The 27,558-nt window shown below is 41.8% G+C and overlaps 1 protein-coding gene across 1 annotated transcript in view; it reads left to right on the top strand.

Annotated features, from left to right (window-relative positions):
- FRMD5 (FERM domain containing 5) overlaps positions 1–27,558 on the top strand; it is a 313,088-nt gene that overhangs the window by 151,190 nt on the left and 134,340 nt on the right. The gene's annotated exons all lie outside the window — the stretch shown is intronic.

Here is a 27,558-nt window from a genome sequence, read left to right as displayed (position 1 = left end):
TGTCCATGGGATCGCAAAGAGTCTTAGACATGACTGAGCAACTAGCACAACACACAACAGAAGTTATGTTTTATATCTTGGCAGGATAATATCCTTCCTAGCTTAGGCTCCTGAAGTCATTCATGAGCTAATACATCTGAAGGATTTATTTAGATTGACAGTGACCGTCTTTGTTCTAACGAGATGTTTTTTCATGTTGCTGTGGTTGAGACTCTTCAGAGTATTGAATATTTAGAAACCCGTAACAAAAACCTTTAGTTAGGAAACTTGTACTATTGACCACCTCTCTTCTCTACAGTATAGAAAACACCTGGAAAGACTTTTCATAATTAAAATTGCTCAGTACCTAGGTCTCTGTATAGGTTGTTCCACATGGAGAGATCTCCTCTGCCAGTTAAATTCTTATTCTTCTCCAACCTATATTGAGATTTCTTCTGCTCTGATCTCTTAAAATTTGCTTTCACTATATTTACCCTACTTTCTCTCATTTATATATCACTTCAGAATTTTTCTCTCCTAGTTTGATTCTATGCTAATTTTCACCCTAAATGTCATTTGCTTTTTATAAATTCTCCTGCTTCCTAGAGTTAAAAATGCTTGTTGACTGTCTAAACATGGGTTGGAGTACTAGGTTTGGGCTAAATTGTCCAGCAGAATCTTGACAGTGGACAAAGAAATGATTAAATCTTTAAGCTTTTCAGTGAATAATAGCTAATGAAAATTTTAAAGTGAGCTTGGAAAGGTTTGGAGATGAGAGGATCATATATTAATTAATGAATAAAAGAGGAGGTTGTTTCAGTGTGGGAACAAATGGTAAGAAATACCATGACAAGGAGGCCAAAAACAGTGGTTAAATGGTAACTGTGGTATAGAAAATGAAGATCACACAAAGAAAAGGAGATTTTTGTAACAGTAACACTAGTAGAATCAGAGAATTTCAGAGCTGGAGGAGGCTTTAGAAATAATTTAGTTCAATCCAGTTTATGCAAGTGAAGAAAATGAGGCTGAAAGAGGTTGAGTGACTTAAGGCCAAACAACAGGCTCAGATCCAAGGTTTGAAGTCAGTTCTTCAGGCGGATGGTTGTTCCTCAGCTGCTTTGTACCACAAAGTACCACATCTCCTCTGAGAATGTTCCTCGCTTCTTTTCCTAAAGACTTCTACAGAGTTATTTTTACCATTTGGTGGTTTTATTTTTTTTCTTTTTACCACTGTATTTGGTAAAATTAAAGGTTTTTGACTTTTTATTTACTTTTATTTATTTAAAAATTTTATTTATTTATTTTGGCTATGGTGGATCTTGGTTGTTGTGTGGGCTTTTCTCCAGTTGCAGGGAGTAGGGGCTACTCCCTAGTTGCGATATGTGGTCTCCTCGCTGTGGTGGCTCCTCTTGTTGCAGAGCATGGGCTCTAGGGCACACGGGCTTCAGTGGTTGTGGTGTGTGGGCTCAGTCATTGCCATTCCTGGGCTCTAGAGCACAGGCTCAGTAGTTGCGGCACACCGGGTTAGTTGCTCCATATCACGTGGGAATCTTCCTGGACCAGGGATGGAACCCGTGTCTCCTGCATTGGCAGGAGGATTCTTTACCACTGAGCCACCAGGGAAGCCCTTTATTTACTTTTAATGTCTCCAAATACATTGGGCATTAGAGCTTAGAATTTATATAATGACTTCATACTAATAGTGTAGTATCAATGGAAAGGCTTCATCAAGAAAATCAAGCCAACTTCATAGCTGAGGAGACCATTAATAGTTTAATAAAAGAATTTTAATGGTTGCTTTTCTCATAAGCTTCTTTTCAAGACCATATGTAAACCCAGATCTGATCTTAAAGATATTTGTCTGGAGTTCAAGCAGTTTCTCTTGTACGATCCTTCTGCAATGCTTCTATAGCATATTGGTGCCAATGGCATCAATTCTGGGCCAAACAAAATAAAATGCCTCTCCGCCTCTCTTCCCACAACACACACCCTATCTTTATTCAAGCTCTCCTAGCCCTTCCGCTGGTCACAAGACTTTATGAGAGGAACATGGGCTGAATTTCAGACTCCCATGACCAGGTGCCTTGGGCAATTCACAAACTGTGAAATCTTGGGAGACAGCTCAGTGTTTTTGGAGGCAGCTCAACGTTTTTGTGTACCCTTCACCTTTGTGATTTTAGGATTATCTTTATGAAAACTGACATGTTAAAATTGTATCCTAAAGAGTTTGCATCTCATTAAATATGGGTAGAATCCAATTTTTAAAACCATGTCCAGTTCTCTATGAAGAAGCTAATTCCATTTTCTGGAGGACACCCCTGTGAAAATAGCACTTGGTTGATGGTCACAATCTATTAAATAATTCTTTGTACTAAATGTTTTCTCATTCATTCAAATCAGTTTCTATAAAGAAGATGTTACTTTGTCACTTATGTTTAGTTAGTTAATATGTATTTGAATAGAATTTAGGTAAAATCTGGCAATCTTTCCAAGTTACAGAGGTTCTGATTTTTGTGGTTTCAAATGTCTTTGGCGGGCAGACAATTGCAGGGAAGAGAATATGGAGCCTGGGACATGGGCCGTTCCTGCACCTTAATTCTTTCTTCCCTCAATGCCTCGTTTTCTACCTATAAGTCATTAAGTAGGAAAACAAGATGACATTAAACCAATATTATTCTTCATATCATTAATAGCTGTTAGTCTTTTACCATAACTACCAGAGATTTTGTGTTTTTCAAGTAATGAGTAATGGTATACACTTTATGTCTTGTTAAGGCACAAGGAGGTAAACACCTGTGCACGTATCCCATTGGAGTGTCTTCTATGAAACACACAATATTAATAGCAGTAACTAGCGTAGTTGGGGCTTACAGTTTGCCATTTGCTTTTACATAAGTGATGCCATTTAATCCTGACTGCAAGTCTGTGAAACAGGAATTATTATTAATCTCATTTTGTAACTTGACTTGCCCAGTGCGGCTCCTCTCCGGTACGGTATCCTTTCCTATGCTATTTTGTGTATGTTCGTGGCTTCAGTTATCACCCAGCTGTATCAAATTTATGTCACCAACCCTGAGCTCTAGATTTTTTTTAATCCAATGACATTTTTGGCCTCTCCACTGGGATGTCTCATAAATACCTCACATTCAACAAATCCAAAACTGAACTCATGGCCTCCCTGTCAAACCTGGTGCCCTTCCAATATTTTCCTTATTAGGGAATGACATCACCATCCACCATCCAACTGTGCAAAACCAGAAACTCAGTTCTTGCCCTGAAACTGTTCTTTCTCTTGCCTCATACCCCAAGTGTCACAGTTCTTTCAGTTTTGCTTCCTTTGTAGTCGTCAAATATGCCCACTTCTCTCTGTTTCCACTGTCACTCCTCCAGCCCAAGCTCTCCAGCATCATTTCTTCATCCTGCTCCAGCAGCTTCACAATTGTTCGCCTCATACTAGAGCTTCTTGCCCACCCATAATCTATTCTCCACACAACATCCAGAATGATCTTTACAAAACACAAATCTCAAAAGGTCACTTCCTACCTCCTCCCTGCTTAAAACCCTAGTGAGTTTTACTTCAGGAACTTCTCTTTCCTCTCAAAATAGAGACCAAATCTTTTATTTGGTAAGGACGTGTGATATAGTCCCTGCTTCACTTCCATTCTCCTCTTTTGCCAGGTTCCTGAGTGCTCTTCTCTGGGCTTTTTAATATACCACGTCCCCTCCTGCCACTGACCATTGTACATGCTTTCCCTTTGTTTGGATTTGTCTTCTTGCTGCCTGTCACCTAGTTACCTGCTACTCTACCTGGTTTTAGTACCATGAATCCTAAATCCCCAGCAGATCTAGACTCCCTACAATACTCTCTCATACTACCTTCTTTCTCTCCTTATGCACCTGACTACATGGGCTTCTCAGGTGGTGCTAGTGGTAAAAAAAAAAAAAAGAAAAAAAAAAAAACCTGCCTGCCAATGCAGGAAACATAAGAGACTTGATTCCCAGGTTGAGAAGGTCCCCTAGAGGAGGGCATGGCAACCCACTCCTGTATTCTTGCCTGGAGAACCCCATGGACAGAAGAGCCTGGAAGGTTACAGTCCATAAGGTCACAAAGAATTGGACAGGACTGAAGTGACTTAGCATGCACGCATGTACCTAGCACAGTTGCCGTGCTACACTTACTTGTGTGATATTTTAAAATTAATATTCATCATTCTCACCAGACCATGAGCTTCATATCACGGACTGTGTCTGGTTTTGTGTACTATTATATCAGCATGTCTAGGATTGTGCCCAGCACATAGTAGGTCCTTCATATGTGTTTGTGAATGAGTGACCCAGCGAATTTGATACATACTTTCTAAAGCCTTTTCTGGTCCTTACATCCTATGATTCTGTAAGAGGCAGAATGCCTCTGGGTAAGTATGCCACTAGGTAAGGATTGCTGAAGTCTAATTGTTCACCCTTTGTGAGAAATGGTAACAATATCTTTTGTTGAGATGGAAACTGATCCATGGGAGTGAGGCTTCCTAGAGATCAGAGAAGGCTTATTGGTCTCTAATATCATTCCTAGACTCTATCGCAGGGTGCCCTGAACATTCTGATTCTGAAAATGGAGAGAAATGTATAAAAAGAAGTGGCTGTAGAAACAGTGACACTCAAGTAGCGACTAGCACACAACAAGTGTAACTAGCACACAGTTTTTGGATGCTAATCCTTTCTCCAGCACCAAAGATCCTTGGAGAAATGGCTGATTCCAGGACTGGGGCAGGAGATATACAAGATGAGCCTGGAGCATCTTTTAGTGCTGGAGAGTAAGAAAGTGGTCAAGAGAAACTCATCCGTGGTATGATATTAAAGGGACACAGTAGCCAATGCAATGAGTTCCTAATGGTCAGCTTGAGCAGCAAAGTAAAATAGTATTGTATCATAACCCAAGGTATGAAATAAATAAATATACATGAGTCTATACTGATACAAATAAATGAATACCTCAACAAATGGGAGAAAATAGAAAAATCTGTAATAAATGAATGATGATGGAAGGACAAATCTCCCATGCAAGAGAGCCCAAGTAATTTATGTATCTCCTTTGCTGTCAAGGAGATGAAGCATAAATCCCCACTCCCACACTTAGTTGTTTATAGTGACTTCCTTCCAAAGGGTACAGCATAGAATGGGAGGGAGGGAAAGAGTAACTTTATAGTATGGAACCTTGACAAACACCACCTTTGCCAGGTGATAAAGATTAATATCAACAGTGACCGGTAGTGTTCATAATATGCACTTTGGTATCATGTGATGAGAATGGCACTTTAACTCCGTGGTTTTCCTCCCCCACATTTGTAACACCAGAATGATCATGAGGAAGACTTTAGACAAATCCCAATTGAGAGACATTCTGCAACGTACCTGACCAATATTCCTACAAACAGGAAGATCATAGAAAACACGGAAAATCTTAAAAATTAAAAATTGTCACAGCTAAGAGGAACTTAAGGAGACATGACTACAAAATATAAAATGGTTCCTTGGATGGGGTTCTGGAACAGAAAAAAAGAACATTAGGTTAAAACTAGGAAAATGTGAATAAAATGTAGATTTTGGTTAAAAATAATGTATCAATATTTGTTCATTAATCGTGATGAATGTGCCGTACTAATGTAGAATGGTTTAATGGGAGAAGAAACTGGGTACAGGATAAATGCACTGTTTTTGCAAATTTCTGTAGCTCTAAAACTGTTCTAAAATTGTTTTAAATTATTTAAATGTTCTTTTTAAAATGTAGCTGAACATATAAACTAATTAGGAGATGAAAGATAGGGAAGAGTTAGAGAACACTGTGAATTTCAGGGTCCATAAGAAATCATCAGTTTAGGATCTAATTGTTTGCTTTGTAGGTTTGTCTGTGGCCCACTTGGGGTAGATTTCGGATAAGTTTTTCTTAAAGGAAAATACCCTTTATTCATCAGATATCCCTCAAGTGTAACTCACCCATAATTTTCTGTTTCTAGCGTTTTGAGTTTCTTTCACATGAGCTGAAAAAGTCTAAAAATGTAACCACCCCCTTTTTGGCACTCTGCTGAAGTTGAGAAGAAACCATTTATATGGAAACTAGAATAGCTGGTATTTCAGACTAAGGTAATAAGCTTCAGCATTAACAATTCATGGATGTAATTTTTTGTGAAAATGTGGTTTATATTCATCTTCTACTGGTGTTTCTAAATTTGATATTTTAAAAACTCCATTCACTCAACTAAAGTTGTTTGTGTGTTCACATACAGGGTGATATGGTGGTCAGGAATGTGACTTATACACAGCTCCTGCTCACAAAGAGTTTTATCACTTAGTGCTGGAGACAAGATATGTTTATCAGCAACTATATTCTTTGGTAGAAGTTTGTAACTTTCCAATAATGGTGTAGATAAAGTACTATCCAAGATAATTAGTGGAAGAGAGGTTACTCCAAATAGGACTCATGAAAGAAATAGTAGTTTGACTTGGTCTTAAATAATTGCAGACTCCACTAAAGCAGAGGTTATGTATTATTAATTTGTGTACATCTTGCACATAGTAGGTATTCAATAACATTTGTTGGATGACTGAAGACTTTGTAAATGCAGAGATGGGAGGAAGGAAAGACCTTTTAGTCCTACCTGTTGCTTCTAACAACGTGATAGAAGCCCAGTGTCTCTGTGTATCTTATTTTTTCTTTGCCAAGTTGATTCTTTAGTTAACACATGAGTTAATTTGATTTTGTCACTTTCCATTCTTGCATCTCAACAAATACATCATTTACAAATACATTATTTGCAAAGGTTTTTACAGTGGCTAGGATATGGAGTGGAGGAGCGGAACCAGTCTTCTATTCAATCAGAGGGTTCTGTTTTTCTGGAGCCCACTGTCCAGGCTGAGGTTTATTCTGGCTACTTATACTTTTGTTTGCCTTTTTTCTTTGGACTACTTTAAGGCTTGTGGAACTCTCTACCATAGTGGTACAGATTCAGAGAGAAAAATAAAAATCAAATGAGTCATCTGCTTCTAAGTAACTCTGATCAGGGTTCTGGTGAAGGAGGTTCAGTTAAGTACAGTTCAGCTGCTCAGTCGTGTCTGACTCTTTGTGACCCCAGGCCTCCCTGTCCACCACCAACTCCCAGGATTTGGTGAAGGAGGTTAAAACTACCTAAAATAAACATTGCGTATCATCTGTGGATTTCAGTTATATGGGTTCTTTCTCTCATTTCTATGGATCTTTAAGAGGTAGCTGATAGCGTATCTCAGCCATTTTTAGGAGGTTTTCCATCATTGTACTATTGTAATATGGTTTTTTTTAAGTGATCCATATTTTTAATCTATAAGTAGTAACAATAATGCATCCTGCTTTTCCCCCAGAAATACAAAGTACTTTAATGGTGGATTTCTAGGGATACAGCTATAATAAAAAGTAGCATAGATAAAGCACCAAAACCAAAAGTTACGAAATAAAAGATAGGTACATTAGACATCATTGGGGTTCCCAAGTAGTGCAGTGTTAAAGAACCTGCCTGCCAATGCAGGAGACACAAGAGACGTGGGTTCAATTCCTGGGTTGAGAAGATCCCTTGGAGTAGGAAATGGGAACCCACTCTAGTGTTCTTGCCTGGAAAATTCCATGGACAGAGGAGCCTCTAGGGCTGCAGTCCATGAGGTTGCAAAGAGTCAGACACGGCTGAGCATATATGCACTTAGACTTCATTAAAATAAGAAACTTGTGGTATAAATGATAGCATCAAGAAAGTTTTCCAAATAAGATGTACAAATGGCCAATAAGCACATGAAAAAGTGCTAAGTATCATTAGATCTTAGGGAAATTAAAATCAAATCAAAACCAGAATGAGATGCTGTTTCACACTCCCTTGGATGGATATAATAATAAAAAAGAGAGATAATACAAGCCTTGTGAGGGTGTGGAGTAACTGTAACCCTTCCGTATGATTGGTGAGAATAAAAAATGGTACAGCCATTTTGGAAAACAGTCTGGCAGTTCCTCAAAAAGTTAAATAAATAGAAAGTTACCATATGATCCAGCAATACAACTCATAGGTACATGCCCAAGTGAAATGAAAGCATATGTCCACACAAAAACTTGTACACAAATGTTCATAGCAACTTTATTCATAATAGCCTAAAAGTGGAAACAACTCAAATGTCTATCAGCTGAGAAATAGTTAAACTGAATGTGGTGTATCCATGTAGTAGAATATTGTTTGTCAATAAAAAGAAAGTACTCATGCATTCTGCAACATAGATGAACCTCAAAAACATAAGTGAAAAGAAGCCAGACACCCCCCCCCCCAGAGGTCATGTGTTATATGATTCCATTTATATGAAATGTCCAGAATAGGCAAATCCATAGAGATTCAAAGTAGATTAGTGGTTTCCAGGGGCTGGTAGTTATTGGGAGGAATGAGAATTAGCTGTTAATGGATATGGGGTTTCTTTTAGGGGAGATAAAGTGTTCTAAAATTAGATCCTGATGACGGTTGTACAATCTTGTGAATATACTAACTACCATTTAATTATATACTTTATATGGTGAATTAAAGAATCAACCTGCAATGCGGGAGCCCTGGGTTTTATGAGGAGGGCGTGGCAACCTGTTCCAGTATTCTTGCCTGGAGAATCCCCATGGACTGAAGAACCTGGTGGGCTGCAGTCCATGGGGTCGCAAAGAGTCAGACATGACTGAGCAATTAAGCATGCACAAAGTATGTGAAGTACGTCTATGTCAATAAAGCTGTTGTCCTCAGCGTAGAGACAGTACTGGCATGCTGGACATGTACAGCTAACTGTAAATAAATGTTTTCTTTAAAATGGTTGCATCCAGTATTGGTATGCAAAAGTTACAGGGAAGTCCTTTCTCAGCCTGCACGGATGCTCTACTTCTCGAATTTTAGAATTAAGGGAAATTGAATTTGGCTAACCTTAATACAGCTTTCAAATGTATTAAATTTATACACTGTGTAGTTTCCAAGAATTAGCAAATTCCAAAAATGTGAAAAGGTTAGGAACTGCTTAGAAACATTGTAGTGACCATTGCTATTCTTAGAAAAGTAATTACACCAACATTGTATTTCAGTTCCAGAGCCAACAGAAACTATGTCAAGTAACCTTGCAAACGCCAGGAAAGCTGCTAGGAAGGAAAATTAGGAAATTAAATTAATATTAGCCTCTTGAGTCAGTACTTTTGTGTGTGGTCCATTGTACTTTTCTATTTGCCTTGAATTGACTTTGGTAACTAGATGTTGAATTAAGGAAACAGGTGGAAATGCATACCATATTGAAAATATCCTTGTAGCAATAAAGCTCTTAATACATTTTCCATCATGTGTCTTGAAACATTATTTATGCTGGATGTATGATTTGTCTACTTCCATTTTTAATATAACGTAATAGTACATTTGTAACTATTTGTTATTTTTTCCTCTCTTCATTTTCTTTGACTTCTCTCCTACTTGGTCTCTATTCAGAGCTAAAGTAAACATGCCAAAGCTTTTCCTTTGTAGAACATTGAAGAAGAGAAGAATTAGACACCTCTCTCCCTGCTTCAATGAAAGGAGATCCTCATTCATTCATTCATTCAGGAATTGTTTATTGAGGGTCTGCTCTCTGCAAGGCATTAGGCTCAGTCAGTTCAGTTAGGTCTCTCAGTCGTGTCCGACTCTTTGCAACACCATGGACTGCAGTACGCCAGGCTTCCCTGTCCATCACCAACTCCTAGAATTTACTCAAACTCATGTCCATTGTGTCGGTGATGCCATCCAACCATCTTGTCCTCTGTCATCCCCTTTTCCTCCCGCCTTCAGTCTTTCCCAGCATCAGGGTCTTTTCAAATGAGTCAGTTCTTCATATCAGGTGGCCAAAGTATTGGAGCTTCAGCATCAGCCCTTTCAATGAATATTCAGGACTTATTTCCTTTAGGATGGACTGGTTGGATCTCCTTACAGTCCAAGGGACTCTCAAGAGTCTTCTCCAACACCGTAATTCAAAAGCATCAATTCCTCGGCGCTCAGCTTTCTTTACAGTCCAACTCTCACATCCACACATGACTACTGGAAAAACCATTGCTTTGACTAGATGGACCTTTGTCGGCAAAGTAATGTCTCTGCTTTTTAATATGCTGTCTAGGTTGGTCATAACTTTTCTTCCAAGGAGCAAGCGTCTTTTAATTTTGTGGCTGCAGTCACCATCTGCAGTGATTTGGGAGCCCCCCAAAATGAAGTCTGTTACTATCCCCATCTATTTGCCATTAAGTGATGGGACCAGATGCCATGATCTTAGTTTTCTGAATGTTGCATTTTAAGCCAACTTTTTCACTCTCCTCTTTCCCTCTCATCAAGAGGCTCTCTCGTTCCTCTTCGCATTCTGCCATAAGGGTGGTGTCATCTGCATATCTGAGATTATTGATATTTCTCCTGGCAATCTTGATTCCAGCTTGTGCTTCATCCAGCCCAGCATTTCACATGTGGGCTTGATGTGCTCTGCATATAAGTTAAAATAAGCAGGGTGACAATATACAGCCTTGATGTACTCATTTCCCAATTTGGAACCAGTCTGTTGTTCCATGTCCAGTTATAACTGTTACTTCCTGACCTGCATACAGATTTCTCAAGAGGCAGGTCAGGTGGTCTGGTATTCCCCTCTCTTGAAGAATTTTCCACAGTTTATTGTGATCCACACAGTCAAAGGCTTTGGAATAGTCAATGAAGCAGAAATAGATGTTTTTCTGGAACTCTCTTGCTTTTTCGATGATACAATGCTTGTTGGCAATTTGATCTCTGGTTCCTCTGCCTTTTCTAAATCCAGCTTGAACATGTGGAAGTTCACGGTTCATGTACTGTTGAAGCCTGGCTTGGAGAATTTTGAGCATTACTTTACTAGTGTGTGAGATGAGTTCAATTGTGCAATAGTTTGAGCGTTCTTTGGCATTGCCTTTCTTTGGGATTGAAATGAAAATTGACTTGACCTTTTCCAGTCCTGTGGCCACTGCTGAGTTTTCCAAATTTGCTGACATACTGAGTGCAGCATTTTCACAGCATCATCTTTTAGGATTTGAAATAGCTCAACTGGAATTCCATCACCTCCACTAGCATTGTTTGTTTGTAGTGAGGCTTCCTAAGGCCCACTTAACTTCACATTCCAGGATGTCTGGCTCTAGGTGAGTAATCATACCATCATGGTTATCTGGATCACGAAGATTTTTTTTGTATAGTTCTTCCATGTATTCTTACCACCTTTTCTTAATATCTTCTGCTTCTGTTAGGTCCATACTGTTTCTGTCCTTTATTGTGCCCATCTTTGCATGAAATGTTCCCTTAAAAATATCTGTAAATTTCTTAAAGAGGTCTATAGTCTTTCCAATTCTATTGTTTTCCTCTGTTTCTTTGCATTGATCTCTGAGGAAGGCTTTCTTGTCTCTCCTTGATGTTCTTTGGAACTCTGCATTCAAATGGGTATATCTTTCCTTTTCTGCTTTGCCCTTCACTTCTCTTTTCTCAGCTATTTGTAAGCCCTCCTCAGACAACCATTTTGCCTTTTTGCATTTCTTTTTCTTGGGAATGGTCTTAATCCCTGCCTCCTGTACAATGTCATGAGCCTCTGTCCATAGTTCTTCAGGCACTCTGTCTATCAGATCTAATCCCTTGAGTCTATTTCTCACTTCCACAGAGGAGATGCCCCTCGTTCAAGGGCAGAGAAGTCCCAACAAGACAGTAGGCACTGGGGTGGCAGCTGCTTGGCGCTGGAGCAACTTTGAGGAGATACCCCACGTCCAAGAACAAAGGGGAAGCCCCAGGAAGATGGTACAAGGGGTAAAATCATGTTTAGAATCAAACCCCACACCTGCCAGAGATGCTCAGAGGGCTCAAACAAACCTTGTGCACACCAGAACCCAGAGACCCCACGGACACTGAGACAGAACTGTGTTTGAGTGTCTCCTGAGGAAGTATGGGTCAGCAGTGGACTGCCACAGGGACAGGGCTCTGGGTGCAGCAAACTTGGGTACGGCATAAGCCCTCTTGAAGGAGGTCGCCATTAACCCCACCATAGAGCTACCAGAACTTACACAGGACTGGGGAAACTGACTCTTTGAGGGCACAAACAGAACCTTGTGTGCATCTGGACCCAAGAGAGAGGAGCAGTGACCCCACAAGAGACTGACCCAGACTTGCCCGTGAGTGTCCAGGAGTCTCCAGCGGAGGCGTGGGTCAGCAGTGACCTGCTGCAGTGTTGGACACTGAGTGTACCAGTGCCTGCATGGGACCTTTTGAAGGAGGTCGCCATTATCTTCATTACCTCCACCATAGTTTGGCCCCAGGTGAATAACAGGGAGGGAACACAGCCCCACCCATCCACAGAAAATTGGATTGAAGGTTTACTGAGCATGGCCCCATCACTTCATGGCAAATAGATGGGGCAACAGTGGAAACAGTGACAGATTTTATTTTGGGGGGCTCCCAGATCACTGCAGATGGTGACTGCAGCCATGAAATTAAAAGACGCTTACTCCTTGCAAGAAAAGTTATGACCAACCTAGACAGCATATTAAAAAGCAGAGACATTACTTTGCTGACAAGGGTCCATCTAGTCAAAGCAATGGTTTTTCCAGTAGTCATGTATGGATGTGAGAGTTGGACTATAAAGAAAACTGAGCACCAAAGAATTGATGCTTTTGAACCATGGTGTTGGAGAAGACTCTTAAGAGTCCCTGGACTGCAAGGAGATCCAATCAGTCCATCCTAAATGAAATCAGTCCTGAATATTCACTAGAAGGACTGAAGCTAAAACTCCAATACTTTGGCCACCTGATATGAAGAACTGACTCATTGGAAAAGACCCTGATGCTGGGAAAGATTGAAGGCAGGAGGAGAAGGGGACGACAGAGGATGAGATGGTTGGATGGCACCGACTCAGTGATGAGTTTGAGTAAACTCTGGGAGTTGGTGATGGACAGGGAGGCCTGGTGTGCTTCAGTCCACAGGGTCTCAAAGTGTTAGACACAACTGAGCAACTGAACTGAACTGAGCATGGCCACACCCATCAGAATAAGACCCAGTTTCCCCCTCAGTCAGTCTCTCCCAGCAGGAAGCTTCCATAAGCCTCTTATCCTTCTCCATCGGAGGACAGACAGACTGAAAACCACAATCACAGAAAACTAACCAATCTGATCGCATGGACCACAGCCTTGTCTAACTCAGTGAAACTGTGAGCCGTGCCATGTAGGGCCACCCAAGATGGATGGGTCATGGTGGAGAGTTCTGACAAAATGTGGTCCATTAGACAAGGGAATGGTGAACCACTTCAGTATTCTTGCCTTGAGAACTCCATGAACCAGTATGAAAAGGCAAAAAGATAGGACACTGAAAGATGAACTCCCTAGGTTGGTAGGTGCCCAATATGCTACTAGAGATCAGTGGAGAAATAACTCCAGAAAGAATAAAGAGATGGAGCCAAGGCAGAAACAGCACCCAGTTGTGGATGTGACTGGTGATGGAAGTAAAGAGCAATATTGCATAGGAACCTGGAATGTTAGGTCCATGAATCAAGGCAAATTGGAAGTGGTCAAACAGGAGATGGCAAGAGTGAACATCAACAGTTTAGGAATCAGTGAACTAAAATGGACTGGAATGGGTGAATTTAACTCAGATGACCATTATAGCTGCTACTGTTGGCAAGAATCCCTTAGAAGAAATGGAGTAGCCCTCATAGTCAACAAGAGTCCGAAATGCAGTACTTGGATGCAGTCTCAAAAACAACAGAATGATCTCTGTTCGTTTCTAAGGCAAACCATTCAGTATCACAGTAATCCAAGTCTATGCCCCGACCAGTAATGCTGAAGAAGCTGAAGTTGAACGGTTCTATGAAGACCTACAAAACCTTCTAGAACTAACACCCAAAAAAGATGTCCTCTTCATTAGAGGGGACTGGAATGCAAAAGTAAGAAGTCAAGAAACACCTGGAATAACAGGCAAATTTGGCCTTGGAGTACAGAATGAAGCAGGGCAAAGGCTAATAGAGTTCTGCCAAGAGAACACATTGGTCATAACAAATACCCTCTTCCAACAACACAAGAGAAGACTCTACACATGGACATCACCAGATGGTCAGTACCAAAATCAGATTGATTATATTCTTTGTACCAAAGATGGAGCAGCTCTATCCAGTCAGTAAAAACAAGACCAGGAGCTGACTGTGGCTCAGATCATGAACTCCTTATTGTGAAATTGAAACTTAATTTGAAGAAAGTAGGGAAAACCACTAGACCATTCAGGCATTGGGCTAGGTTGCAGGTTTTTCTAAAAATAGTCAAGGAGATTACTACAAAGCTGAACTCTGCAACACGGTTTAATGTAACATCACAGTGCTGTGAATGATGGTAGCAGCAAAGAGACAAGACTGTTGTAGGTGAGAGAGAGAGATAATTCCATTGAACTCTCTGTGACAGTGACAAATGGCAGCAGACCCTGTTCAGGCCCTAATCATGAGCTGAAGAATGACTGCATTTCCCAAGGGTAAGATAGTGCTTTGACCTGATGTTAAAGCCAGCTGTTCTCATATTCAGGATATAACAGCATTGTATTCATATATCAAAGAGAGTGGATGACAAACACTGTATTTCTCCTCTCTACTCATCTCCTTCTGCCCTTTTCTTATCCTCTAAATGTCCTTTCTGACCTTTCCTATCTCAGCTTTATTTCTCCTCCTACATATATACTGTCTATTGAAGGATAGTCTACATTACTAGTTTTATTATCACTGATATTTCTAAAGAAATTGTCTGGTTTTCCGTATTGAGCTTAAAGGACATATAGATAAATATGGAAGTAAACATAATCCACTTTTTATTCCATTTTCCCATTCTCTTTTACCATTTTAAATTGTTTTAACTACGGTTGATGTGGGTTGAGCAGTCTTTTGGCATGAATCATTTAAGCATAGTCAGAATACATGATACACACCACAGTGGGGGAGTGAATCTGTCATAACGTGTTAGCCATTTCTCTTCTATTAGAAAAGATGCATGACAGGAGAGAGTCCTTTCCATAAATGCCATATCTAAAAATCTAAGGTTAAATTGAAAACTATCTAGGAAAAAATGATGAAGTCTGCTAATTATTCAGTAATGCCACCTCTAATCCTCCTGGAGAAGAAGAATTGCTTTCCTGGACACATCTGTCTAATCCTAGAGAGACTGAATTCTAACTCCTGATGAGTGAGTGAAAGTTGGTCAGTCATGTCCAACTCTTTGCGATCCCATGGACTACACAGTCCATGGAATTCTCCAGGCCAGGATACTGGAGTGGGTAGCCATTCTCTTCTCCAGGGGATCTTCCCAACCCAGGGATCGAACCCAGGTCTCCAGCATTTCAGGCGGATTCTTTACCAGCTGAGCCACAAGGGAAGCCCAAAGTGAGGGCCTGCCCTCTCTGAGGTATAGGATTTTGTAAATTATAAGACTACAAACTGAATTGGATAGTTCAACTAATTTTTCCCACTAACCAGTGAGTGTAGGCTTGGAAGGAAAGTCAGATTAGTTCTAAGCAAAATAAAGGAATTCTGTTTTTCTTTCCAAATATGAGTTGCACTGTGAGCTGTTGTGTGTCGCAGGTTATGTTTAAGTGTCAGAGGAAGTGTAGTCATCAAAGGAGTTGAGACAGAATATTCAGAAGTAGGCATGTGTTCATGGGAAGCAAGGGAAGCAAGAGTTAAAAAAAAAAGCTGTAGTCATCAATGTTGCATGATACTTAACAGGGAACATGATGATTGAGATGCGCCTGTTGGATTTAACAGCAAGGAGGATATTAATGGACTTTGTCAGAACCTTTTAGTGGCATCGTGGGGCAGGTGTCCTCATTAAAACACAGGACTGAAGAGAAGAGTTAGTACCTAAGGATTCTGAACAGCACTGCTTCTCACTGGGAGCCCCTGAATAAAGCAAAACAAAAACAGAAGAGTAAGGCTTAGAAAGAGACAAAAATAACATTGTTAGAGATGATGCAGTTTTTTTTTTTTTTCCTAGTAGAAAAATCCAAGAGACTCTACAAACTACTGAGTACAAGAATATATAAAAATCAGAGTTTGGTTTTTCTTCCACGTCCTTGGCATGTATTTATCTTGTTTATTCCTCTTAGTAACTACACTGAAGTACAGTGATCATCCCTATTCTATTGATAAGGAAATGGTGGTACAGAGAGGTTACGTAACTAGCACAGTCACACAGCCACGTGGGTAAAAGGACTTGAGTCCAGGCTTGTCCAGCTGCGGGACCCAAACTCTTAACCACTGCTCCCCACTGTCCTCAGAGATAAGGGACAGAGTAGTTAGAAGAGACCCAGGATACAAGGAGAGGTTTTTTTGAGTTTTATTTTTTTTTTTAAGAGATAGGTGAATGTTGAGTGAGCGTGTGAGTGATGGGGATGAGAGAGACCGATTAATGGAACTTAGGTCTGAAGGAGACAGAAAAAAAAAAAAAGAGATAAAAAAAGAACCACCACCTCAGGTCACATTCGACCTTGGTGGGGAGAAAGGATGTGTCCTCCACTGACACTCGGTCAAGAGTGGTGCTGGCTGAGCAGACTGTGGAGTTTGGAGGACGGCGTTTCTGGTGGTGTTCTACCCCGCTGACGAGCGCTCTCTGACCGGCTGTGAAGGGCAGTGCTGTGTTAGGAGCTTTGCTTGTAATTTTTGTGACGTGTGACTCAGCTGCTCTCGCCAGAGGCTTCTCTCAGGTCAGCACACATTTCTCACTTAGTTCAGCCAAGCAGTGCCTTCAGAGAGGGTTTACTATGGGGAAGGTCTGTCAGGGGCACCCATGTGACATTTTTGAGTCATTCTGTTTAGTTGGCTCTAGGACAGAATAAGAGCCTCTCGGCTGATGAATAAGAAATACCAGACTGACCTCAACTTCCTGAGAGACTCGAAGATGGCACAGAGCTTCTTCTCGGGTTTGTGATACATAGACAGAAAATAGATCTTTCGACTTAGGCTCAGCCTTGTTCGGTTGGCAGTTGGTTCGAAGGAAAATAGAGTAAGGCACCAAGCCCTAACCAGGGAAGCAGCCGCACGATTGCGCATCACTGATGGTGTAGATGGCAAGGAGTCTCCAAATCCTGCTCCTTCTGTGGGCTAACAACACTAGTAGGCAGATAATAATCAACAGACCTTCTTTGGGTAAGAAAGTAAAATATCCTTCAGGAGACACAACACATTTTGACACCTCCAAGCAAACGCCAGAAGAATTTGGCAGAAGACATTCCAGCAAATGCCAGCGTCTCAGTCAGCCAGGAGGCTGTGTGCCTGGCTCACAGCCAGCCAGGCACATGCACAGACTCAGGGGTCCTCCCTGACACCACCGGGGTAGCACGTAGGAGCACGTGCCTGGTGTAGTATGCGTTCAAACCCGAACTCAGACTGAGCCTTGGTGGTATTCAACCTACTCCAGGGTTGATTTCATTGCTTCGTGATTATAAATTTCTTGTGGCCTTCTGTCAGCTTGCCATGGCAAGACAACAACAACAAAAAATGTAAACTGTGGGTTTATGGAGAGGGTCCTCTGGGGATGGGCACTGCGTCTTGTAACTCAGCCAGTTACAAGAAGAGCCTCCGGTGGCAGGGTGGCTGCCGGCTCCTCAGGGCGTGGAATGGAGTCTGGAACCTGTTGTGTGTGCTGGGAGGAAGTTGGCCCTTCTAGAGGTAGAACAGGTCGTTGGCGAAAGTGGAAAGGGGGAAGAGGAGAATTCTAGCGAGAAGTGGTATCAGCATAAAGCAGTGGCAATGGGGACTCTTCGAGTCAGCCTCATTCAGTTTTTCAGGGAGTCGTCTTCAGGGCCAGAGATCGCCAAAAGAGGGGACAGATGCACAGGTGGATGAGGGGGAGACAGGCTCTGTAACTTGGGTTCAGGGAAAATGGACTCCTGATTCCAGGCAACCGCCTGCTAGGTTAGAGCTCGACTGAGCCTGATAACTGAACTCGTTAGTATTGAACCAGGGCTGCTTTTTATTATTATTATTATTGGAATATAATTGCTTTACAGTGTTAGTTTCTGTTGTACAACAATGTGGATCAGCTATGTGTACACATATATCCCCTCCCAACTGAGCCTCCCTCCCACCCCACCCCCATCCCACGCCCCTGGGTCATCACAGAGCCCAGAGCTGAGCTCCCTATGTTGTGCAGAAGCTTCCCACTCGCTATCTGTTGTATGCGTGATAGGGTGTATATGTCAGTGCTGCTCTCACGATTTGTCCTTCCCCCCTTCCCCTCCCCTGTGTCCACATGTCTGTTCTCTACCTCTGCGTTTCTGTTCCTACCCTTTGAATAGGGCTTCTTAAGTCTCTTGCCTCTCAGCTCCCAAACTTCACACTGACCCAAACCCTAGAGAAAGAGCTAGATTTGAGATAGCTGATGTTTCTGAGGATTTGGTATGGAGATTGAGGCTGGGGGTGGAGGGACATAGAAACAGGCAAGCCCTCTATCTCCCTACCCCAAACAGTGCTAACTAAGGGGGAGATACTTTCTCTGAGATAGACGCACACATAAGCCCATTAACACCCAAAGGAGTAAGAAAGGGGATACAGCTTTCTCTCTATAATCCCTTACTGTGAAATTGATGCAGAAACAGGTGCTAAGGCAGGTGGTCAGTGAGGGCAACATCACTCCGTTTACCTGTCTATAGAAGTCCGTGAACTTGAGCATAGGCCAAGCGGGCCTCCAAGGAAAATACACAGACATTACTTGGTCAGGCTAACAAAGCATTTAAGTCAGTAGTCTGATCATTCTAACTGGAAGACCTGAGAACCTAAATTACTTGGCTGGAGAAGGAGGGTTGAATGAACAGTAGTCTTCCCTGCATGACTGGTGACCTTTAAGATCCTATTATGACAAATTCTGTCACTGTTCTTTTCAAGTAAACCAGATTCAATTAGACACCTGCCTGAAAAGTATATTTTCATTGACTTTTGATTATCAAAATTGGAATCTTCTCATGCCCAGACTATTGCCAAGGAAGCAAGAGCAGAAACTCTGACTCTGCAGCCTGGCTAAATTCCAGAATCCTGTGTGACCAGGCATACTCCTAAAATCTTTCTAACCACCAACTTCAGATACGCTGTATCTGTGGCCTGTTGTGTTTTCCTGTATGTTGTGAGTGCTGCAGGGAAAATTTATACTCTACATCGAGCAGGTGCAAATGAGTCATAATCATCATTTACTGAACATTTACTAGATATGGGACACTGTGCTAAGCCCCAAACATGAATGACCTTGTTTAATTTTTTATAGATCTTTAGGGATAAACCATTTTCCCTGTGTTATAGAGAAAGCTAGACTTAGCTCAAATAATTTGCCCAAAGTCACCAAGTTAGTGAAAGGACCAGAATCTGAACTCAAGGAGTTTGACTGCAGTGCCTATGATTTTAATCATTGTATTCCATTGCCTTTCATCTCTCTACTTTTGAAATTAAGTCAGAACTAAGACCATTTTTTAGATATTAGAAATGTTTAGCTATGTAGTTTCCTGAGGGGAAAAAATCTCACAAAGCAAAAGGAAATAATGGGATAAATGAAAGCCTCTATTGAATATGCACAGTGCAAATCATAACACATGAAAATATTAAGCATAGCGCTCACTAACGCAGTATCAAGAAAGAGACTTATGTAAAAACTATCATTTGTGGTATTTGTTGAGACACTTAGAAGAGAATTTGTCCTTTATTGTCAGTTTGAGAAGCTTTAGTAGTCTGTTTTCTGGCCTGCTGGAATATTTAAAAAGCTTCTCAAGGGACTGAGCTGGCTAGTATACAGCCTGCTTCTGGCCATGTTATCTGTAGAACAGGGACAGAGTCATCGGTTGAGATAAACAAAAGAAGAAATCCCTGTTTTTAGTTTCTCTAATGTCTTTGAAACATTCAGGTAATCTTAAAGTTAATGCGGAAGAAGGTGTACAGTGATTAAGGAATGCCACAGATACAGCCACCAAATACTGAAGTACACGAAGTAGAACAAAAGAGCACTAATATTATTGATTTTGTTTCTGTGTTTTCGTAGGGAAATAATGGAATAGCTGTCATTTCCACAGTTTGTGTTCCTGCAGATGAGGGGCCCCAGGCAGACTCACATTCTTACTTATTTCGAGGAATTCAAAGACAGCCTTCATGGGCACTGCCTTGTGTGATTGCTTTCGTCAGCCAGGGCAGGTGGGCACGTGTGCCACCAGGCAGGCAGGGCCCAGAGCACGTGGGGGTCTAATCACCCTGCCAGGCCTTCTGATTAGGACACTCAGTCAAACTAACAGCCCTCCTGCATGCTCAGGGCTTCTCCTTCCTTCCCTCCTTACACCGGCCTCTTTTGAAAAAGCTTGTAGTCCGAAAGCTCCTGTCTTATTAGCCGAGAATAGATTTCTTCTCCCTCTTTGGTTCCAAGCCTTTCTCTCACCGGCCTGCCTCAGACTTCACCTTCTTTTGTTCGGCATCCCTCGTCCCTTCCGTGTAAGCTCCATGTGACAGACTGAGAGCCGCCCTCAGACTCTCCCCAGGGTCACACCGTGCCAGCCTCCTCCTTCACCTCCTCTTTTTGGGGGGACAGAGTGGGATCCGTGGTGTGGCTGAGCTTTGTTGGCAGGCAGAATTGCCTGTGATTTAGCATCTAACTAGGAAGGCTTAGAAAGCGAAACGTGCTGCTTTTTCCCAGCATCGGCTTCTGTTACCACAAAGCTTGAGCATAAAGCGCAAGGAGCTCGAAACTGCAGTGAGCCCATCCAGGTTTGCTTCACTCATCCAGGGCTTTGGAGTCATTAACACGTCAAACATTTCTAAAAGCACGGTGCCTTATATCATAAATCTTATCAGTAACACCAGGTATTTTCCGCTGTACCTTACACTGCTGTCCAAGGAGAAGTAAATAGAAAAATAAACAAATGATAGAATGAGGCAGCTTTGTGATTCTACTCTTTGTCATACCCCAGTGTAGGATTGCATTACGCAAATCTTATCAAAACACCAATTTCCTTGGTTCCCCTCCCTTAACCCTGCAAGTTCAACAAAAATTCATTTCATTTAGTTTTTTAAAAAATGACTGTTGTAATGGCCACGTGTGTGTGTGTTAGTCACTCAGTTGTGTCTCACTGTCTGTGGGAATGAACAATGACCACGTATGTTCATTCTCATTTAGTCTGTCTGATATTCTGCTAGGAATTCTGTTAGGAAGTATATACAGTATATATCTGCTATCAACTTTTTTATTTGTTTCCCATGTTCAAAATTTCCTGAGAGATCAGGTTACCAAGGCAGAGTATTTGTGACTCATTCATCCATTTATTCATTCATTACAAGACACACTGGAGGTTAGCACACAAAAATAAGACGTAGTCCATACGCACAAAGAATTTATAATCTCAAGGAGCCTTTTCATTCATTCATAAATGCAGTCCTTGCTGATCATGTTCTCAGGCGTTCTCACTTGCAGAACACTCTGGTCAGAGTGACCTGTAGGGCTTTTAAAAATTAGTATTGCTCAGGCCCCGCCCTGCTTAGTCAGAACTGCCAGGCATCTGTTTGATTTTTTTAAGCTTCACAGGTGATCCTGGTGTATAGCTAGAATCCTGAGAAGCAGAGTTCGTTGTGGTAGTTGATTGTTTCAGTGAGCACACATCCCCACCTCAATCCTGTGTAACCTTGTATTTTATTTACCATGTTTTCTCTGTCATTCCTTGTGATGTGCTGCGTATGAATCCCATCCACAATGGTGCCTACAGGCTCAGTAGCTCCAGCACTGAAATTATCTTGGGGCAGTAAAAATCAAGTTGCCACGAAATGCCAGAGTTAGTTTATTGGTTCAGACATCACCCATTCGGGTTCCATAACCCTCAGTGCTCTCCTGTTGTGACTGTGAGGTTGAATCCTACACAGCTATTCATGTTTTGTTTTGTTTTGTTTTTCCCTTGAGGCAAAAGGTGTAGCAGTTATCCGAAGGGCTTTGAAACAGGGAAGCAGATGTAAGTTAAATATGGTGATAGGAGCCATGTCATAAAGATTATAAGCTTGTTTCAGGAATGAAGTGGGGGGGTGCGTTGGCTTGAGGCCACGAAGAAACTGGCATTGTCTTCTAAATTCAGTCTGCCTGGCTGACAGCGTTACCTGTTAATCCATCTCCTCTCACATGTGGCCTCTCATTCATTCGTGCATTCAGCGAACATTTCTTGAATCCTTACATCGGGCACTGTATTAGGGCTGTGGATATAACAGTGGACAAAGTAGAAGTTGTTCAGCTTATTTCTTTGAGCCTTCCCGAGAGAAAAAAGTAGCTTCATTATTTTGTCAATATCACGATGTCCATCCTTCTGAGCTTCTACCACTGATTGGCAGGGAAGACAAACCACCTACATATCCAATCCACTTTAAAGCTTCAGCTGACACAATGATTCCAACAGTCCCTTGAGGTTGTGTCACACAAATGACAAGCCTGTCTGTCTCTGGGTCCTGGGGGCACTGTCCCTCATCCACTTGAGTGCTGCCTGCTCTGCGGGCATCGCGGCTGAAGTGTGGCTGGAGGCTGCCTGCTCAGAACCCTGCCCAGCTCACTCTGGCTGGCTGGGCTTCACCTTGACTTCTTCCGGTTGCATACACCTGTCTTCTTCCTCTTGTCATCTTGCAGGGTCTGAGCCTCAGGGGACCTATGGGGTCTCAGGACACCTAAGCATCAGGCTCTTCTCTGCCAGCCCCGCTGTAACACTGAGTTGCCAGGTTGGTGCCCCGTGTGGTAGTGGAGGCCACCTGAGAATTGATCTTGTCCTAGAGTCTCAGACAAGCAAGAAGAGAGAGCAGGCACTCAGCCACTGGTTTCCTCCTCACTTAACAGGCCCTGCAGGATAGGGAAATCAGAGCTGCCTTGCTGCCCTTCCCCAGATCTCCCAGGCTCTGCAAGGACAGGGCTTTCTCTGACATTATATCCTCCTCTCTCCATAGACCTCCTGTGGCTGAAGAGCTAGATGGGATATCTTCTCTACATTCTCTTTTCCGGTAGGCTTGTTGGTTAATAAAGCAAAGGGAGTGGTAAAGGATTGCGGAAAATCCTCTTGCAAAACAACTTGGCTTGCAAGGCTGCTGTCTTCAGGCATGTTGTCCATTCTGTTGTTGTGTGCAGCTGTTCATTCTCCATTCCTGTTGCCATGTGGCTTGCGGCACTTCCTACGAGAGGAGTGCAGAGCCTTGCCCCGTTGATGTGGGGCGGAGACCAGTGCTTTCGTTGGTCAGTGGTGTGTGAGCCGGTGTGATAGGGGCCGCATCAGAGCAGAAGCCTTGCGAGTCGGCGCTGGTTCCACCAGCCCTCTTGTTCTGTTCCTTCTTCCATGAGGGGGGCACCACCAAAACAGGAGCTTCTCTGTCAGCCTGGGTCACACAACAAGCTGACCCTGGCCTGCAGCCAGGCTCTAATGTGAGTAGGAAATAAAATTTTGTTGCTTTCAGCCACTGAGATTTGGGGTTATTTGTTACTGTACAACACAGCTGACTAATAATACTCCATAAAGTTTTGCATATCAAAAGCCAAATGTCACTTCCTTCTTTCTATTTATATTCCTTCTCTAATAAATCGTTATCTCTCCCCAAGCAGATGGACGCCTTGAGCTAGAAAGGGTGAAGGTTATGCATTCAGAAAGGCAAAAGAATAAAGCATCTGAATTCTTTTCAAAATATTGCCTGGTTACATGAAGAGAGAAACTTAATATGGAAAACAAACTGTGATATTTTGGGTTTTGTTTGTTTTTTATTTTGTGTGTGTTTTGCTTTTGGGGTTGTTTGCTCCAAAAGAAAAAAGTAATCATCACTGTGTATATATATATACACCATATATACATGATGCTGTATTCTGTGCATACAGCGCGTGCAGGTGACAATTAGAAAGTGGTTATAAAAAGAAAGTAACATTTTGAGGTTATATTGTTACAGAGAAGTAATATGTAAAAGAGGGTGTTAACTTCATACCTGTGCATGTGCTCAGCTGTGTCCGACTCTGTGACTCCATGGACTATAGCCTGCCAGGCTCCTCTGTCCATGGAATTTTCCAGGCAAGAATACTGGAGTGGGCTGCCATTTCCTTCTCCAAACCTCATACAGTGGCCAGTAACTTCTGTGCTGTGGTCTTAGAGTTATGGTCCATGGTTTGTGATCAACCACAGGATCCTTCTGTCCTTATTGTTTGATTGAGCTCAGATTCCATCAAACAGCAAGGATTCTTCATGCCATTTTTCATCCTATTGTATTTTAGGGATTTGCAAGCAGGTAAGACTAACTTAGTGGTGAACACACCTGCTGTTTGTTTGCTTACGGCAGAGGCAAACAGAAGAACTGGGAGACAATGAGGAAAGAACTGTTGGTCCCACAGTGGTTATTTTGACTGCACCTGTGCCCCGGCAGTAATCACCTCGAGCAGACAAATTTTGGAAAAGGTAGGAAAACATAGTAGCTTTTTCCTTTAGAGATGCTTAGGGTTCTGCTGGGTTTGAGCGATTGGAAGATTTCCCTGCTGCTGTGGTTCATTTCTGGCTTTGCATATAGAACTGCCCACTGTTTTCTGTTTGAGGAAAAGCATTTCTCCATGCTCAAACCCGGGATTTGGTAAGAAAAAAAAAAAATAGGAAACTGAGTGGGGCCCTCCTGGGTACCAAAACCCCTCTGTGTTCCCTGTTGTTTGTAGGGGAAAAAAATTTTTTGAGGCTCTCTTTTAGGCCTTCAGTGAGTTCCAGAGAGTGGACTCAAGCATTGACAAGACAGCAAAGTCACAGGACCCCTAGTTCCTCCTGAAGGGATATAGATAGCAATCTGATGCATATCTTTGAGTTATTCTGCAAAAACTAAGACCCCCACCCAGGTGGAGAACAGTGAGTGCATGCTGACCACAAGTACACAGAGCCCACACAGGTTGGAACCAGAAGATTAGGATTCTGGAGATGCCACCCTGTTACCTCACCATCAGCCAATCAGAAGAAAGTCACATCCTTGCAGCACCCGCTCCAAATACTGCCTTTTAAAACTCTTTCCTGCAAACAGTCAGGGAGTTCGGGTCTTCTGAGCATGAGCCACCCATCATGCTCCTTGCTGGGTTCTTGGATTAAACCTTTCTCGGCTCCAGACTCCAACATTTCTGTTTGTGTGGTCCCACTGTGCATCAGGCACACAAACTTAGGTTCGAGGACAAAAATAACAGTCCTAATATTTTTGAAGTCCAGCTTCAGATACTATGTTGTGCTGGACAAACTTTACAGCTGGATCTGATAACTGACCTACAAATCTTATGAGTAACTAAATTATAAACCTAAAAAAAGAGTAAAGTAAGGCCTGCTGCTGCTGAATCATTTCTAAAATAATTGATCATGTGCTATGAATGTGGAAAGAAACCAACTAGCTCATGAGAAATATAGTAATAGATATTCTGGTATATTCCAGTACAGTCAAATGCTATTTTGAATTATAAGTAGATAAAAGTATAAGTGGAGCACATTTTATTCAAAACAAAACATACTTAATGAAATTTGTTTCATTTAAAAAAAAAAAAAAACAGACTGGGAATGATCGCCTGGGCCTATATAAGCAAAGGCCATGAGTAAAGGCTGTATTTTTTCTTGGTCAAATTTCAGAATGCATCTTGTTTAAGAAAGAAAAATCATACCTTGCTGGTCCCCAGAAAGTCAGCAAGTGAGCAGCCACCAAACCTGGCTCTCTGGACCAGCGGCCCCCTCGCCTGTCACTCATTTGTCATCTGCATCTATTTGCTGCCTCTGTGCCAGTCAGATGCTCTGTCTCCTATTCTCCTAACCCACCTTTCTCTGAGTAATTCTTCCACTGAGTCTTGTGCACCATATTTTATTCCAAAGCCAACAGGATTCCATACTTATACTCAGAATATACCTAAGCCATGAATTACCTCTTAGTGCATAAAATACTCTGATAACCAGAAAAATGAATGCTTGGTTTCTGAGTCAGTTGTCCCTATATCTTGGCAGACTGGAGATAGATGTATCTAATTTCCATGCCTCTCTGCTTTGTCTGCTGGAACAGGGGGCTCTTTCATTTCTATCTTCCTCCAAGGCCTGTTCATACACCATTTCTCTGTGGAGCCTTGGTCACTTCTTCTGAACCCTAGCTGTATGTTATCACTCTTATCTCTGCACTCTGCTAGCATTGAATCACTGTTTTTCTCATAGAAATGTTAGTTATACTTGGCTCTATATTACAGTTATCTGCATTCATTGTGTATCTCTCCTCATAATGTTGATGGTGATAGCAGCTATCATATGTTGAGACCTTTCTGTTTGCCAGCCCCTGGGCTAACACTTTATATAACGGGTGTGCTCAGTCATGTCCGACTCTGCAATCCCATGAACAAGAGCCTGCCAGATTCCTCTGCCCATGGAATTTTCCAGGCAAGAATATTGGAGTGAGTTGCCATTTCCCGCTCCATGGAATCTTCCTGACCCAGGGATTGAGCCCATGTCTCCTGCGTCTCCTGCATTAGCAGGCAAATTCTTTACCACCCAGGCCACCCAGGAAGCCCTTATACCTTACAATAACTCTGTGAGTTAAGTATATTATCATCTCACTTTTACAAATGAGGAAATTGAGGCTAAAAGAGCTTAAGCAAGGTGGGCCAAGATCACAGAGCTAAATATGGTAGAGTCTCCTCAACTCCAGAACAAGTGCTTATAATCACTCCTCTGTTACTAAGTTATGAACTTCTTAAGATTGTGAGTTGAGGGAGAATGGAGGAAATTCAACTTTTACTAAATATTTAATCTGTACCTGATGCTTGAGTCGGAGCTTTCAGGTACATTATCATATGAGGTAATGTTATCTTCTCCATTTACAGATGATTATAGTTCACAGTGAACAAAGCTAAAAAGTCAGGGAATAGACTTTGAAAGATATTTATGGTATGTGTAACTGGAAAAGAATTGGGAGCCAGAATATAAGCAATACGGAAAAGACCAACTTCCTAATTAAAAACATGAGCAGGAAGTTTACTGAAGGAGAACCCTATAACAGACAAAAACACATGAAATGATATTCAACCTCTTTAATAATTAGGGAAATGTAAATTAAAGCAATGAGATACTACTTCATACCCATAGGGTTGGCAAATATTAAAATGCCTGACATCTAGTGTTGGTGAATGAAAGTGCTCCTACAATGTTGGATGCAAAAGAGGATAATGTATCAATCTGGAGAGCAATTTGTGGTAGGAAGATGATCATACCCTGTGACCAGCAATTCCACCTTTAGATGTATACCCTAGGGAGAGTCTCCTAGGAGGCATGTTCAGTTGCCAGTATTATTTGGGGAATTGGATAAATTGTAGTATTTTCATAAAGTTGAAAATCATAGGGAGTGAAAACAAATGGTTTGCCAGATATCTGGAGGGTTCTTCTCTTTTTTTCCTGTGACTGAAATATTTTATAACAGAATAAACGATGAAACAAAGCTCAGATTTTAGACCAAGTTTTGTACATTGTAACACCTAATAATTGTTTTTTGAATTAAACATGTGTGTGCACA

Source organism: Cervus elaphus, chromosome 13, assembly GCF_910594005.1.
Source record: "Cervus elaphus chromosome 13, mCerEla1.1, whole genome shotgun sequence".
NCBI lineage: Eukaryota > Metazoa > Chordata > Mammalia > Artiodactyla > Cervidae > Cervus > Cervus elaphus.
The sequence above is the reverse complement of the archived record's forward strand: the minus strand, read 5'-3'. Positions and strand labels throughout refer to the sequence as shown.